Source organism: Elephantulus edwardii, unplaced genomic scaffold, assembly GCF_000299155.1.
Source record: "Elephantulus edwardii isolate Elephantulus edwardi_28Jun2011 unplaced genomic scaffold, EleEdw1.0 scaffold00044, whole genome shotgun sequence".
Taxonomy (NCBI): domain Eukaryota; kingdom Metazoa; phylum Chordata; class Mammalia; order Macroscelidea; family Macroscelididae; genus Elephantulus; species Elephantulus edwardii.
In genome coordinates, this window is record NW_006399794.1 from 14,085,982 (window position 1) to 14,100,619 (window position 14,638).

Here is a 14,638-nt window from a genome sequence, read left to right on the forward strand (position 1 = left end):
GCAGTCCATGGTATATTCAACACTCTTCTCCAGTTGACCACAGAAGGATTAATTTCTGGGTCCTCAATTCTATTCCATTGATCTATGGAATGTTGTTGTACAAGTACCATGCTGTTTTGGTTACTACAGCGGTGTAGTAGCTTTTGAGGTCAGGGAGTGCTATGCCTATTTTTTCATTCTTGTTTTTCAGAAGTGCTTTGTTATTTGAGGTCTCTTTCCTCTCCAAATAAACTAAAAGCACCACTATTTCTTGTTGTGTTCCCTTGTTCTAGTTGGACAATAGCTTCTTGGTCTAGGTTTGTTTTTTTTTTTAGGTTTCTTATGAGCACAATTAAGTGTTGTAGGAGAAAGATGAATGAATATTAGAACTGTAAGGTGGAATTGTATAAAGTTTGATTATAGTGTGAGTACTTTATTCAAGTCATAAAATATGTTTGCATGATTGAATGAAAAAATCAGTATATGCTTTGTAAACTTTCACTTGAACCTCAAGAATTTTTTTAAAAAGAAGACAATCAATGTTACTTTAGGAATATTTTAACTTATGTATATTGTGCTATGCAAATTCTCAACAATAACAAAATAAAATAAATTCTTTACAGACCAAATAACACAAAAAACTATTCTAATAAAGAAGGCCCAAAAGAGATTAGTCAACTAAGCATCATATGGCATCCTCAGACGGAACCAATCCTAGAACAGAAAAAGGACATTAGGTTAAAAGCTAGAATCTGAATAAAAGTATTGAATTTAGTTGAAAATAAGGTTAATTAATTTGTCAAATGCACAATACAGGTGTTAGAAAATAGTAATAATAAGAATAAGCAAAACTGAATGTAACTGAATGTGATGTTTACGGCAACTGTGCTATTTTGTTATATTTTCTGTAAATTTAAAAATGAAATAAAAACTAAAGTCAATTTTAAGAAGAAATCTACATTATTATTCTATCCACTAACTGCCTTTTTAACATTATACATCCACGCTGTCTCTGGTTTTCCACTGTCAAGAGTAAGGTTCTATAAATATCTTCTGCAGTGACCTTTTAAGTGAATTCAATACCCAAGCCAGCTTTGTATATAACTGAAAAGAAGATAAACTCTAATAATTCCTTTTTCCATTTTTCCAAACACTCAGAAACAGAATCTCTATTTTCAATCTTATAGACTACATTTCCCTAAAGCTGACTATGCTTAACGCTATTTACATAATGTATAAAAGTCCACTCTCTAGGGTGAATCTTGAAAAAAAGACAATTTCAAGGTCTATCCTGAAGTACAATGTTGTAAATGATAGGATACTATCTGTACACATGCAAGGAAAACCTGTGAGTATGACTATAATGCAAATATATGTACAACAAAGTCAAAGATAAAGAGATTGATAATTTCTACCAAATTCTGCAGTTCAAAACGGACCAAATTCACAATCAAAATGCATTAATAATTATTGGTGACCAGAATGCAAAACTTGGAAACAATGAGGAAAAAATGGTAGTTGGAAAATTTGGATTTGGTGACAGAAATGAGGCTAAACATGAGAAAGATGCATTCATGCGAACTATCCTGTTCTCAGGGATCTCTTGTGGTCTAGTGCTACTCACCTAAAGGCAGGCAGTTCCAATCCACCAGCTGTTCTGAGGGAGAAAGATGGGCAATCTCCTCCCATGCCATCAAGAATACTTGCCTCTGAAAACCCTCTGGAGGATCAGTTAGGAGTCACTTCTGACTCCACGGCAATGAGTTGAGTTTAAGTTGTTATCTTGTTCTTAGCGGATACATTTCTGCACAGTGTACAGAGAAGCTCAAGAAAATCTCTCAGTAAACTGGTGTATTTTAAAAAATGTAAAACTATTTTGGTAGAATTAGTAGTAATGCTGATTGTGCTATCATTTTGCTGTGTGAACCAGTCTGTACCCAGTAGAATTTCATATATAAAATCTGCCATCTTGCTGAAGCTGTTGGAGCTTTATAACTTTTACTTTGTGCTTCTCTCTTTCTCTTTGCTTTTCCTGATGAAGTATTTCACTGTCTTCTATGACTATTGTTTTGTACTCCTGTATATTTGAGGGCTATACCATGCTCACAAATCTTATGAGGAAGACACATCATTTTCCTTTTGCTCTAGATCCTTCTTACTTTTGATGCCACAAATACATATGCCTTGTGCAGAACTATCTATGATGAAAGTCAAACTCATTGTTACCAAGTCCAAATATCCTCTGAGGTGACCCTTCAGTGGGTTTTCTGAGGAAAAGTATTCTTGATAAACATATTTGACAAATTTTTCTCTATAACCATATTCTTGATCTTCATTTTTACTTGTTTAGTAAAGGCAGTTAAAATTTTATGAGGGTCTAGCTGTAGGCAACAAGCAGAAGTAGGGGGAAATGGTGCTTTAAATAAAATAGAATCTAACCTGGACTCAGCATGGTCAGTTAGTTATGGCAAATGTCTGCTCATACAGGATTATATCCTTTTCCTATTACAAGTTCTTTTTTTCAAAGTACTGGAACAAAAACTACCACAAAATTGTCAGTGAAGCTGCACCCTCCTTCTGAAGATGGTATGATATGTCTTAGATTTCTGGTAATCTGGACTGTTGTGATATTGAGACCTAAGAAGTCACCTAAAATTTAAGCCCATTTTACCCAAGAAACAAGATAGGTTTATCCCATTACAGAGACCTAGAAGCAAGAGAAGCTGGGTAGCTTCCAAAGAAAGTTGTGTACCAAATCAGCAAGGATGATTACATTACGTAGAGAGTTTATAAGTAAATTAAAGCTGGGTATGAGACTAAAAAAGGAGTGACAAAGGTCTCAAAAAGACCCTTAAAGTCACTCACTTCTCTCCTTTCACCAAATATCCTCAAATAGCTCAGAAAATTGGGACAGAAAATGTATGGAGACCTCTGCTTTTAGCCTAGAAATACCATAAACACACACTACTCCAATAAGGTGGGAACATACAGATTTCATTTGTTCTTGAGATATGGAAAAGAAAAGATCGAAGAGCCAAAGACGAATTAACTGGTTTGTGAAGTATTCTGTCTCTCTCCCAAATATAATTTGAAACTGAAAGTTCCTTTTCCTTCCATTTTAAAAGGCAGAACTTTGCCTTCTCAGACATTGTCTTCACAAGTGGACAAGGACCGACTCACCAGGATATCAGGTACTTGACAACACTAAACCCTGACCTTTACCTAGGAGAGGGCTGCTGAATGTTGAAAATTGGGAACTTGTTTCTCAATATCTCTTACTAGATTAAACTTTGTTGCCACCCTTGGCCTTCTCCAGCCCAAAAGTTGTAAAAGGTACAGTTACTCAAATATTCTATCTTTATTTTTTTTTATATACTAGTTTATTTACAAACTTTGAATACATTGTTTTCAAGAACAGACTCTTCTAATTTCCCTCACACCCCCTCCCATCAAATTGTACAACTCCATGGTTCCCCCTGTACATCCTCATCCCTCTGCTTCCACCAATCCCCATCCCCCTTGGACCCTTATACTCATTCTACAATAGTGGTTTTATACAATATTTGTCTTTGTGGGACTGAGTTAGTTCATTCAGTATAATGCTCTCCAAGTCTCCCAAGAGTTTCCCAAGTTAGGTAATAATGTACAAGATCATTGCTCCTGCGTGCTTGTGTAGTATTCAAATATTCTATTTTTAATAGATAAAATACATTATATATTTCTCTTTTGGAACTTTTTTCCTATAAAAAGTCATTCTAGATACTTCATTCATTGTGTGTTTGATGTAATGCTGATGTGAGTTTTGAGATGTTCTTGAGGATAACTTATATATGAACAAAGATTACTACAAAGAGTAATTTTTAGTTTAGGCAGTTGATTAGTTACTTTGTGGTAATTAAAAGGTTTTTTGGTTTGGTTTTTATCCAACGTGAACTGAAAGGTGTGATAACCTCTCTTAGGGTACAACGTTCTAAGTTTTGTATTTCTACAAGTAACCAATGAGTTTCTAACTTAAAGTTGGAGCTTTCCAACACACCAGTCACTCTGAGGCAAGCAGCTCCTGTCAATGAGAGAGCAGTGGGGATTTTAATATCTCAGGGAACGGGGAACAGAGGCAGGAGGAGGAGTCAGGGGTCTCAATAAAGGGGTCTTACCAAGAATGCCTTACCACAGTCCACAATCCTTCTTCACACTTCATGGTGTGGATCAAGCAATGCATATATTCTACAAAGCCTAAGACAGAATGTGGTAAAAAATAAACTGGCTCAGAGTATAAAGGAGGATTTTCATGATTTGCTGAAAGATGCAAGTAGGAAGGAACAAAGGGAGCGAACACTAGCAAAAGGCCTTATACCCATTTTTTTGGCTTTGTCATGTATGCAGTTTATATCCTTATTTTTAAAAATACGAAAGTTTGAAATAACAAACTTTCATTAGATGAAGTAATTAATACGGCTAGTTGATCATGGTGAAATTGACAACACTGAGAAATATTCAATTAAGTTCAAAGTCTTAGTTAAACAAGCATTTGAAATGATTTATTAAATCTGAAAGGAGTCACAGTGTCTTGCTAAGGTGGCATTAAGATATTAAAGTCTATAAAGATCTGTTAAAACTTGATCTGTTTCTCCTACAGGGCATCAGCTCTGTTTATCATCATTATTATAAACACCTGTGTCAATACTAGAATACTGTTATTACAGGCCGTCAAATTGGGACCAACTCGTCACTGACACTCCAGTGTGTTTTCTGAGGTTGTAAATCACAAGGGAAGAGATTGCCCATCTTTCTCCCTACAGCTCCTGTTTTTGGGTTGGCAGTCCAACTCCCTACACACTATGCAGCCAGAGTCCCGACACCAGAGCTACACTGGAGTGCAATTTCAAATTCACCTCTTTCCTGTTTGCAGAACCTGGTAAGGCCTATTGACTGAGAATCTGAGTTAACTCTCAAGAAAGAAGTACAAAACAAGCCTAGAGTTAGTTCTAGACTTGAACTGTGGACTCATTAAGACAAAACAGATGCATCAACATACCCACAGAGTGGAGCTTATGTCTACGCCTCTCTCTCTCATTGTCATGTATATTTGCAGGGTTTTTTGTGGGTTTTTTTTAAACTAGGAAATATCATCTCTTTTAAACATAGCAAGTCACTGGCTCATTCTTACTTGGTGGCTAACACAACAGGTAATACATGTCTACCTCTCTATATTGCTTTGATATCACATCTTTGAGACAAGCATTTCCATAGCTGAGTCTTGACTAAAGCCAGTTAGAGGACATGAATCTGGAGAATGCTTTAAAAGTTTTTGTTGTTGTTACATGCTATTGAGTCAGAATCAACTCATAACTTTCCCATTAGAGTATTTTCAGAGGCTGTATATCATATGGGAGAAGAATGTCCATCTTTTTTCTATTTAAAGGAAGTATCAGGAAGCAAATCAGAGTCACAAAGCTTAGCTTTTTCCTTACACAACTCATGATGTAATATGTTCATATATGTTTCATACCTGAGCTCTGAGATAGAAACACACCCGGTGCTTAGCGAATGTGGTGGGCTCTCCTGTACATGACAGTTCATCAATTATATATGACAACAGACATCATTCCTTATTTACAGGTGCTGGCCAGGCAAACCTAGATGCCTGTGATGCATTTGATGGTCAGTACAACGATTGTACTGAAGACATGGAGAAAAGGGTATCTCAGTTGTTAGAGGAAGAACTGAGAGCAAGGCAACATTTGAAAGCTGAGTGGGGAAAGGCAGAGGAAAAGAGGGAGCAAATAAAGAACAATACAAACAGTACAAATACAATTAAATGATTTCCATAGAACAGTTATCATGATCAATACTGAATTAATTCCCAAAATATTTAACAAAGCTGTGAGAGAGTTTTGTCAAAATCCACAAAACTTTTAATTCAAAGCTTTGCATTATTATCTGCCAAGAGCTCTTCAGATTCTCTATACTGTTTATATTTCATTACAATGGGAAAGGAGATATATTTTGGACTATTTGCTTTCTCATCTACTGATAAAGAGGTAGCATTATCCTTTGTTAACAATGGAACAATATTTACCATCAGTATTTGCTGCATTGGAGTTAAAATTGATGAATGCTATTACTTCAAAGATGAAAAGGAAGCTAATTCCAGAATATGAAGTTTATCAAAACATCAACATTAAAAAACACAAATAAAATTGAAACTCAGCTTGAACATCCTAAAAAAGGGGAACAGTAATTTCAACTGTTTCTACTTTAATTCTATTTAAAAATCTCAGTGTACAAGAAAACTTCACCAGCTCCAGCAAGTCTGGTTGTCTATGTTCAAGATGGGAATGGTGGGGACATCATGAAGTAAAAGAGGGCATGCTGTCCTTCCAGCCGCCTCCCAGACCATGGAACAATAGGGTCATCAACTAATAACTGAAAAGCATTAGGCTTCTAAACAGAGAGAGTTAATATCCTGGATTGAGATCAGAGATCATGTTCAGAGACATAGTGTCGTTTCTGGTCCAGCCAATCCCCCAATCTCCCTGCCATGCAGAAAGTTCCATAAGATGTGCTGGGCTCAGGTGAAACAAGTCATGGAAAACATCGGTATAGGTGACAATAGGAAGAATCAGGGGAGTTGAGAGACCTGGTTCCAGTCAGAATGGTGTGAGTAATAAACCTGATCAGAGATGATGCTGCTGCAACTGAGGAGGGAACAAAGGGTGGTGGACAGAAATCTGGGATTGGCATTTCACAAGAGATATTCTGAGATGAAGAGAGTGAATGCAGAGTGACTTGATGAGTGTGGTGATGAGTGAGAAAACAGGATAATGGAAATGGTTTAGTGGGTTTTTTTCTCTTTCTTTCAGTGTGGATATTTTTCAGATATTTTTACCAAGTTGCAGGATACTCCCACAAAAGTGATTGGCTAGATACACAAGCAGTTAATAGTGTTGAGCTCAGGAAGTCAAAGAACTAAATTAAAAGATTTGGGGATGAGTGGGCCAAATAATAGAACAATACCTGTAGACTGTTAATATGTCAGTAGCCATTGTGTCATCCCTGACTCCTGGTCATCCCTTGAACAACAGAATAAAGTACTGCAAGGTTCTATGATATCCTTATGATCTGTGTGGATCAGATAATACAATCCTTCAGGTTTTTACTGGATAATTTGCAAAGATGGATCTCTAGCTTTCTGCCCCCAGCCCGCACCCACCGCCCTGCCATCCGTCCGTCTCAGTGCACAAGACAGCTTCAACAGTCTGGAAGCTTTGATGAAGTCTGTTCAATATCATAGCACCACACAAGCCTCACAGATAGATGGTGATGGCTGCACATGGCGTGCATTTGCTGGTAAATTGAACTCGGGTTATCTGCAGGGAAGATGTGCATCACTACCGCCTCCTTTTGATGGATGTGTTGTTGTTGTTTTGTTGTTGTTGTGTGTGGTCAAACAAAATCATAGTGATTCTACAGAATAGAGTAGAAACTACCCCATAGAATTTTCCCGGGCTTTCACTTTTGTAAAAGCAGGTCTCCAGGCCTTTCTCCCACAGAGCAGATGGGTGGTCCAAACTGGTTAGTAGTTGAGTGCTTAAACCACCAGTGCTCCTTTAGGAAGGATAGGAGTGACATCAACCTCAGTGAAGACTCATTAACGGTGATTGGAAATGATGATGGGAAACATCAGAAAGGATACCACCTGTTACAGCCCTATGATGCGGATGAGAATTGCCACATTGCTCAGCCATCACTTTACCACTCCTTAACCACTCCTTTCAATGTGTCCTGCAGGTCTCTGTGTATCCTTTGACCACCTGTCACATTTCCTTTGACCATTACCTAGTTTAAGATTTTTTGTTTTAATATAGTTTTTACTATATCAAAGTGCAGGAGTTAAACATTTGGTATCTGAAAAGAGCAGGAGAACTATGTAGCAGTCTTTTCCATAGTGACCACAGTCCTAGAAACTCTATGGAACAGTTCTACTCTGTCCTATAGGGTCACAATGAGTCAAAATCAACGCGAAAGCAATGGTTTGGCTTCCCTGGTTAATCATTCAAGATATAGCTGCCTTCAGTAAGCTTTCCTGAGTATATTTAGTCAAAATTAAACATCCCATGAGGCTCCATGAGAGCTTGAATCAGAACACCTGAAGATAATCAAGGCTCAATCACTAATATATCTGTAACTTTGGGGAAGTTAACTGAACAATTGCTGTCTCAATTTTCTCATTTGTAAAGTGGAGACAGGAATAATAAATATCTCAATAGTACAGTTTTGAGAATTAAGAGAGAAGTTTGAGACTTTCATTAGTTTATTCCTGGCAAAGAGACACTGCTCACAAAATAGTACCTCTTTGTTTCCCTTGGAGAACCTAGTACACATCTCAGCTGTGCACTCTTCACTTACATGATAACATTTGGTTAGAGATGTGTGATCTCTTTAATGCCAGGACTTAATATCGCTCTGTTCCATCTGCACCCAGGGTCTTGCATGAATCCTGACTTGAATCAGAGCTACAGTATATACTGAAGTAGGTTAAATTTTCAAGATGACAGGGTCAAACCAGAAGTAGATCTGAGCTGCAGAGATACTGAGTATGTGAATAGATTAACCCAGTTCTAATGCTCTGAAGGTATGCTGGAAACAAGAGAAAATCTAAAGATATAAATGATAGAACAGAGAGTAATTACATGGAGGAATATTTAATTTGCATTATGCATAGGAGAAATAGGATAATCAAGCAAACTAAACACTCCAATAGAGAAATGATGCTTCCCACCTTCTTGTGTCTGTGGTTGATATTCATACTTGACAGAATGAGAACTCTAGTTGAAGAAGCCAAGTTCACCATTAGATATGGAACTCCCATTTAACATTTGCTAGAAGAGAAAGAACAGAGCTCTGGTCACCTAGGGATAAGAAGTTGTGCTGCCAACACGAGGGCATATGGTTCAAATCTGTCAGTTTCTCTACAGGAGAAAGATCAGCAATCTCCTACTGTGCAATCAACAGTCTCTGAAAACCTACTGGAGGATCAAAGATGAACTGGTTACAACCTGATGGTAAATAACAGCAACAACAGTAGAGAAAGGAATATACAACTATATTGCTGCCAAAGCTAGATTTCCATGAAATTGAGATTCAGTAGCACCTTCCAGGATGGAGGATGGAGAAAGGCAAACATAGAGGGGCTCCCAAGATGGTCAGAGGATCACTAGACACTAGGTGGGGAATGCCTTATGCATGTGGAGCTTGGAGTCCAAGGGTCTAAGAAAAGTCATGGGAGATATGGAGGAATGTTAGGTTTAAGAATGAGGTAAACTTGAGATGGCCTTCACCTGAGAAAAGCAAAACAGCAGGTCTCCCACTCCTCCCTTTCTATATTTCTGAGTACTTAATTAAGTAGACAAGCAAAGAATCTAACTGCTGTCCAGGTATAGTGAGCCTCTAATGCAACCTGTATAGTTTTATGAGCCTAAGTTGAAACTCAGCAAACTTAGAAGGTTAATATCCTGACAAACTCAACACAAAAGATTTTCCTTTTACTATCTGCAGGAGTGAAAAGCCATGCATTCTTCCTTATACTGACTAATTTCCTGCTCCTGCTGACACTATATGCCTTCATGGCTGATTCTCTATGGAGTTTGTGAAGCCATAGGGAGCAAAGCAAAGGATCAGGGAATAAGGACAGGGGAAAGTTGTGGGAAGATCATTTCTGGGGCTATATGAGCAATCACGTCACCCACATTTACTGACTACTGAGTTTGATTGCAAAAGTGTGTGCTTGCTCTTAATGTTCTCTTAACATCTCAATATGACTTTTAAAAAAAGCCATATTCGCATACAATATAAGCAACAACAGTCTTAACAATAACATTTTAAAAATTCACTTTATCTTGTTTGTTAAGTATATACAGCAAAATAAACACAAATTCAATCCTTTCTACATGTATCAGGGATCTATATTACAGTTTTCAAGTTGTGCAACCATTCTCACTCTCCTTTTCTGAGTTGTTTTTTCATTATTAACATAACTCACTATTGCCCCTTATGGTTCCCACCTAATCCTTCAAGCAACTGCTGTCAATCTGATCCCAAATGGTTCTTAAAATAGCTTAACATTCAAAGCAGAATTATTATCCATCAAGCTAAATTATTGTTTGGTTCTAAGATTTTAAGGGGTTATTTTAAAGTCTAAAGATTTATGTTGTCATAGCAGCTTATAGGCTTGCATTATAGAAGCTATTTTTCCTGACAGCCATTTTAAGAAATATACGCCTCAATAATTATAGCAATAACATGTGTTGCTAAGCTTTATGTTCTCCAGTACATGTTGACTCAGCTTGGTGACCACTTTCTGACTACATCCTGTACCAGGCCTTGGGCCTGGGCACTCATGAGAAGTCAAAAACAATAACAATTCCTGAGTGTGAAACTGTCAACCACAATGAACTTTGTGTAAATTCCTCACGCCCAGTCTCTATATATAAACCTGATCTTTGATTCCCCTCGGGATCTGAATGGTTTGAACATTAGCTGATGTTTTTGACCATAGCAGTACGGTTTTGTTGACCCTTAGATTTTGGCTGAGTGTTTAGAATCTTGTTTTTCTGCCATAACACTGGAGGCTCCAACAAGATATTCAGCTCATTTTCTAAATTGTTTGCACTGAGTGGCTGGGACTGAGGTTCTGGAGAAGAATGAGAAGAGATGCCACCTGTGACATTCCAGGATCCCCTTTGCTTTTCACTCCCAGTGCTCTTTCTCAGGATTAACAAACCTTCATCAGGATCATATCTGTTGAGTCTGAATCTCTGTTATTTTGATTTCCATAATGTTTCATAATTCTGGTTCCTGTAATGGTCAAATGAGTTCAGCTGTGAACTGACAATGACTACTGGCCATAACTTGGATGCAAGTGGTCATTTAGTCCCTAGTTTCTGGTTTGTGTTTTCTGTGTATTTGTCTTCTGTGGGTTTATTGGGAGGGAAATTAATAACCTCTGAGTGCTTGGTTGAGTGACAGAGAGAGAGAGAGAACGCGCGCGCGCATGTGTGTGTGTAAGACTGCTGCCTGCAGTAGCTGCTCTGTGTGACTCCACCACAAAGAAACCTGGAGCTATAGAGTCTGATTGGATCCTAATCTACAGTTCCATGGTCACATCATACAGCATAAGGGAGACTCACCTTCCATGTGGAGGGTGACCTGTTCCAGGATTTATATAGGTGCTCATTAGACAACTCAGACCTCAGTTCCCATGAGTGATGCAGTCAGGTGGATGTCTGTTGTGCCGCTAAATTCAGGGGCACCCCACCCTTGTCTTCTGTCTACACCACCAAGGAATTCTTCAAGCAATATGGAGAGGTTCTGTTTAACCCTATCCTTTTTTGTGCCTGTGATTTTGAGTTTACAGAAAAGTTGTTTTCTATTCATTCATTGTTGCATATTTTCCTAACTTCTCACCACTTTGCTTTAAAAAAAAATATGAAGTTAAGATGTCTGCTTCCCCCTCCTCACCTTTTGCAAGGTGGGATGGCCTTCCTTTCATATCAACTAGTCACTGGAAAGCACTTTAAATTTGCCCAATGGCCAAGCAGTCTCATATGTTGTTACTAAAAACCCTGGCCATCCTGATCCATTTCTTTATGTTAATTCCTGGTTTGTTCTTGCCCTTCCCCCTTGGGTCTGCCAATGTACCTCCTCAAGCTCATTCCCACATAGGGTCCTCCTTAGTTGACCCTATCTTCCTTGTTCCCTCGCCCCTGGAGCCTGAGTAAGACACGGTGGGAAAAGGTGTTATGTGTTTCATTTACAAGTATTCGTTCCAGAATAAGAGCTGGGAATACGATGTCTTCTGACCCTTCTTGGGCATCTTCTGTCACTACTGTCTTTTCCTTGTAGCTACAAATCAATGTTCTTTCCTTTCCCTCTGGGCAGGGGAGAGCTGTTCAGGTTACGTTGCACCTGTCCAGAGAACCAGAAAAAACAAACAAGCAAACAAACAAACAAAAACCAATCAGTAAGCACTGCTGTGCTCAGAGCTCCTGATGAGCTTCCAACACTCCAGCAAACAGGACCCGGCTGGAGTCTTGGAATTGCTGAAAGCAGAAAGGACCTACCCAGAGTAAAACCTTGGTCTCTTCCAATGTTGTTTGAACTCATTATTCTCAGTTAGGATGTTATCTGAGCTTGTTTCCTCTCTAAGTGAAACAGAAAACGAAGTGGAAGGGAGGGAAGATCTGGAAGAGACCATCCTTCTCTCTCCTCTGGAGTGAATGAACTTAACCTAGCACAATTGACAGACCAAACCCTCTGGTTTTTAATCTCTTTAGCCACTCAACCCGAATTAAGGACCACTCTAAGTCCCTGCCTATCCTGCCTGACCAGGAAACTTCTGAATACGCCCTAAATGCTAGCGAATACTATCTGCTGCTGGAACACTTACCTTAGAAAACCACCCAAGAACCACTCAGGAATGCCAGTTAGCTGTCCTGAGTGGGACTCCAACATCACTACAGGGTCCCAACCATTAGATGCTTATCACAAAGCTTTTCTGTCAGGTCTCCAAGTAACTTCTCAGAGAGCTACCAACTTAAGCAAAACTACTGCAGGGTTCAAAGGAATCCCCAAGGGTATTTTTGGAGAGATTTTTATGAAACTTCAAGTGTACACCCCTCTTTTGATCCAATGACTCCTGAGAACAATAGGGCCCTTAATCTCACCTTTGTGTCTCAGTTAGCCACAGATATTTGTTAAAAGCTGCAGAAGCTTGAAGGGTTTGCTGATATGAATACTAGTCAGCTTTTAGAACTCAAGCCAACACCCTTAGTTACAATTACCTCTGGTAGCCATGTTCACATTTTCTGAGTGAGTTGAAGCTCTCCCATGTTCAGAGTCAGCTAAAGAAGTTGTAAAACTTCTTTATGGGAAATGGTCCCCCAGTACAGGTTGCCACTGTTAATTGGCTCAGACAGAGGCCCAGCTTTTGTGTCTAAAATCTCACAAACTCTCTCCAAAGCTTTAGGTGTCACCTGTAAACTACATACAGCGTATAAGCTTTAGAGTTTAGGACAAGTAGAAAGAATAAACAGAACCCTAAAACCACCCTATTAAAGTTATGCCAAGAAACCCAGACAGTATAAAAACTGTTTTAGTCCAGATTCCTATCCTATGAACTATCCTTGTCAGAATTATCATCAGCCAGAAAACTCAGTTCTTATTAAGACGTAAAAAAGGGAAAAGAAAGGAAGGCTTTGCAGCCTGTGTGAAACAAACCATGACAAGTTATCCTGACTACTCCCACTGCAGTCAAAATTGCAAGACAAGACCTGTAGATTTATTTCTCACTAGTGAAAGCAGAGCCCAAATTACAAAAAAAATAATAGACTGTTAGTCCAAGACATAAACCACTGCAGCTAAAGTTCACCATTCAGCTGCATCATGCAGAGACAGTTGTAAAACCTATCAGACCATTAGCTGAGTTATAAGATTCTCACTTCAAACAACACTCTGCTCTATACGGCCCTCCTCCTTTCTCTCACCACCAACCAAAAGCTGCAATCCTGCCACCCATTCTGATCTCTATATTCTCTACAATGCACCTATTCCTCAATATAATACATCGTAGACCTAAGAGGACTCAATCTTTTTCCACAATCTACAAAAACTGTCATTCTGTTCATTTAGTGCAATGGCAGCCTTGAGGTACGGTTCTTTCCCTCCACCGCCTGGGACCTGCACTAAGCAACCATGTCCAAGGGCCCTGCGGTTGGTGTTGATCTTGGCACCACCTACTCCTGTGTAGGGGTCTTCCAGCATGGGAAAGTGGAGATCATTGCAAATGATCAAGGCAACCTGACCACCCCAAGCTATGTCGCATTTACCGATACCAAATAATTGATTGGCCATGGGGCAAAGAATCAAGTTGCGATGAATCCTACTAACACAGTATTTGATGCCAAACATCTCATTAGACGAAGATTTAATGATGCTGTTGTGCAGTCTGATATGAAACACTGGCCCTTCATGCTGGTGAACGATGCAGGCAGGCCCAAGGTACAAGTAGAATATAAAGGAGAGACCAAAAGTTTCTATCCAGAGGAGGTGTCCTCTATGGTTCTCACAAAGATGAAGGAAATTGCAGAAGCCCACCTTGGGAATACTGTTACCAATGCTGTTGTCACTGTACCAGCCTACTTCAATGACTCTCAGCGCCAGGCTACCAAAGATGCTGGAACCATTGCTGGCCTCAATGTCCTCTGAATCATCAATGAGCCAACTGCTGCTATTGCTTATGGTTTAGACAAAAGGGTTGGTGCTGAAAGGAATGTGCTGATCTTTGACTTAGGAGGTGTCATTTTTGATGTGTCAATCCTCACTATTTAAGATGGGATATTTGAGGCCAAGTCTACAGCTGGAGACACCCACTTGGGTGGAGAAGACTTTGACAACAGAATGGTCAACCATTTCATTGCAGAGTTCAAGCGCAAGCATAAGAAAGACATCAGTCCGGCGCTGGCTGAAAATCGCCTGTGACTTCATCCATAGCCACTGGTGAGAGTCAGCGTCCAGAGCCATCAGGGGCTTTAAGCTCGTTGCCCACTGCTGTGGTGTGGACAGCTGAAACCCAGGCCCTGACAGGCACCTGGGGTGGGGG

The 14,638-nt window shown here is 39.2% G+C and overlaps 1 pseudogene; it reads left to right on the forward strand.

Moving 5' to 3' along the window:
* The first annotated feature begins 13,731 nt into the window (after nucleotides 1-13,731).
* Nucleotides 13,732-14,638, forward strand: part of LOC102876434 — a 3,088-nt pseudogene continuing 2,181 nt past the window's right edge.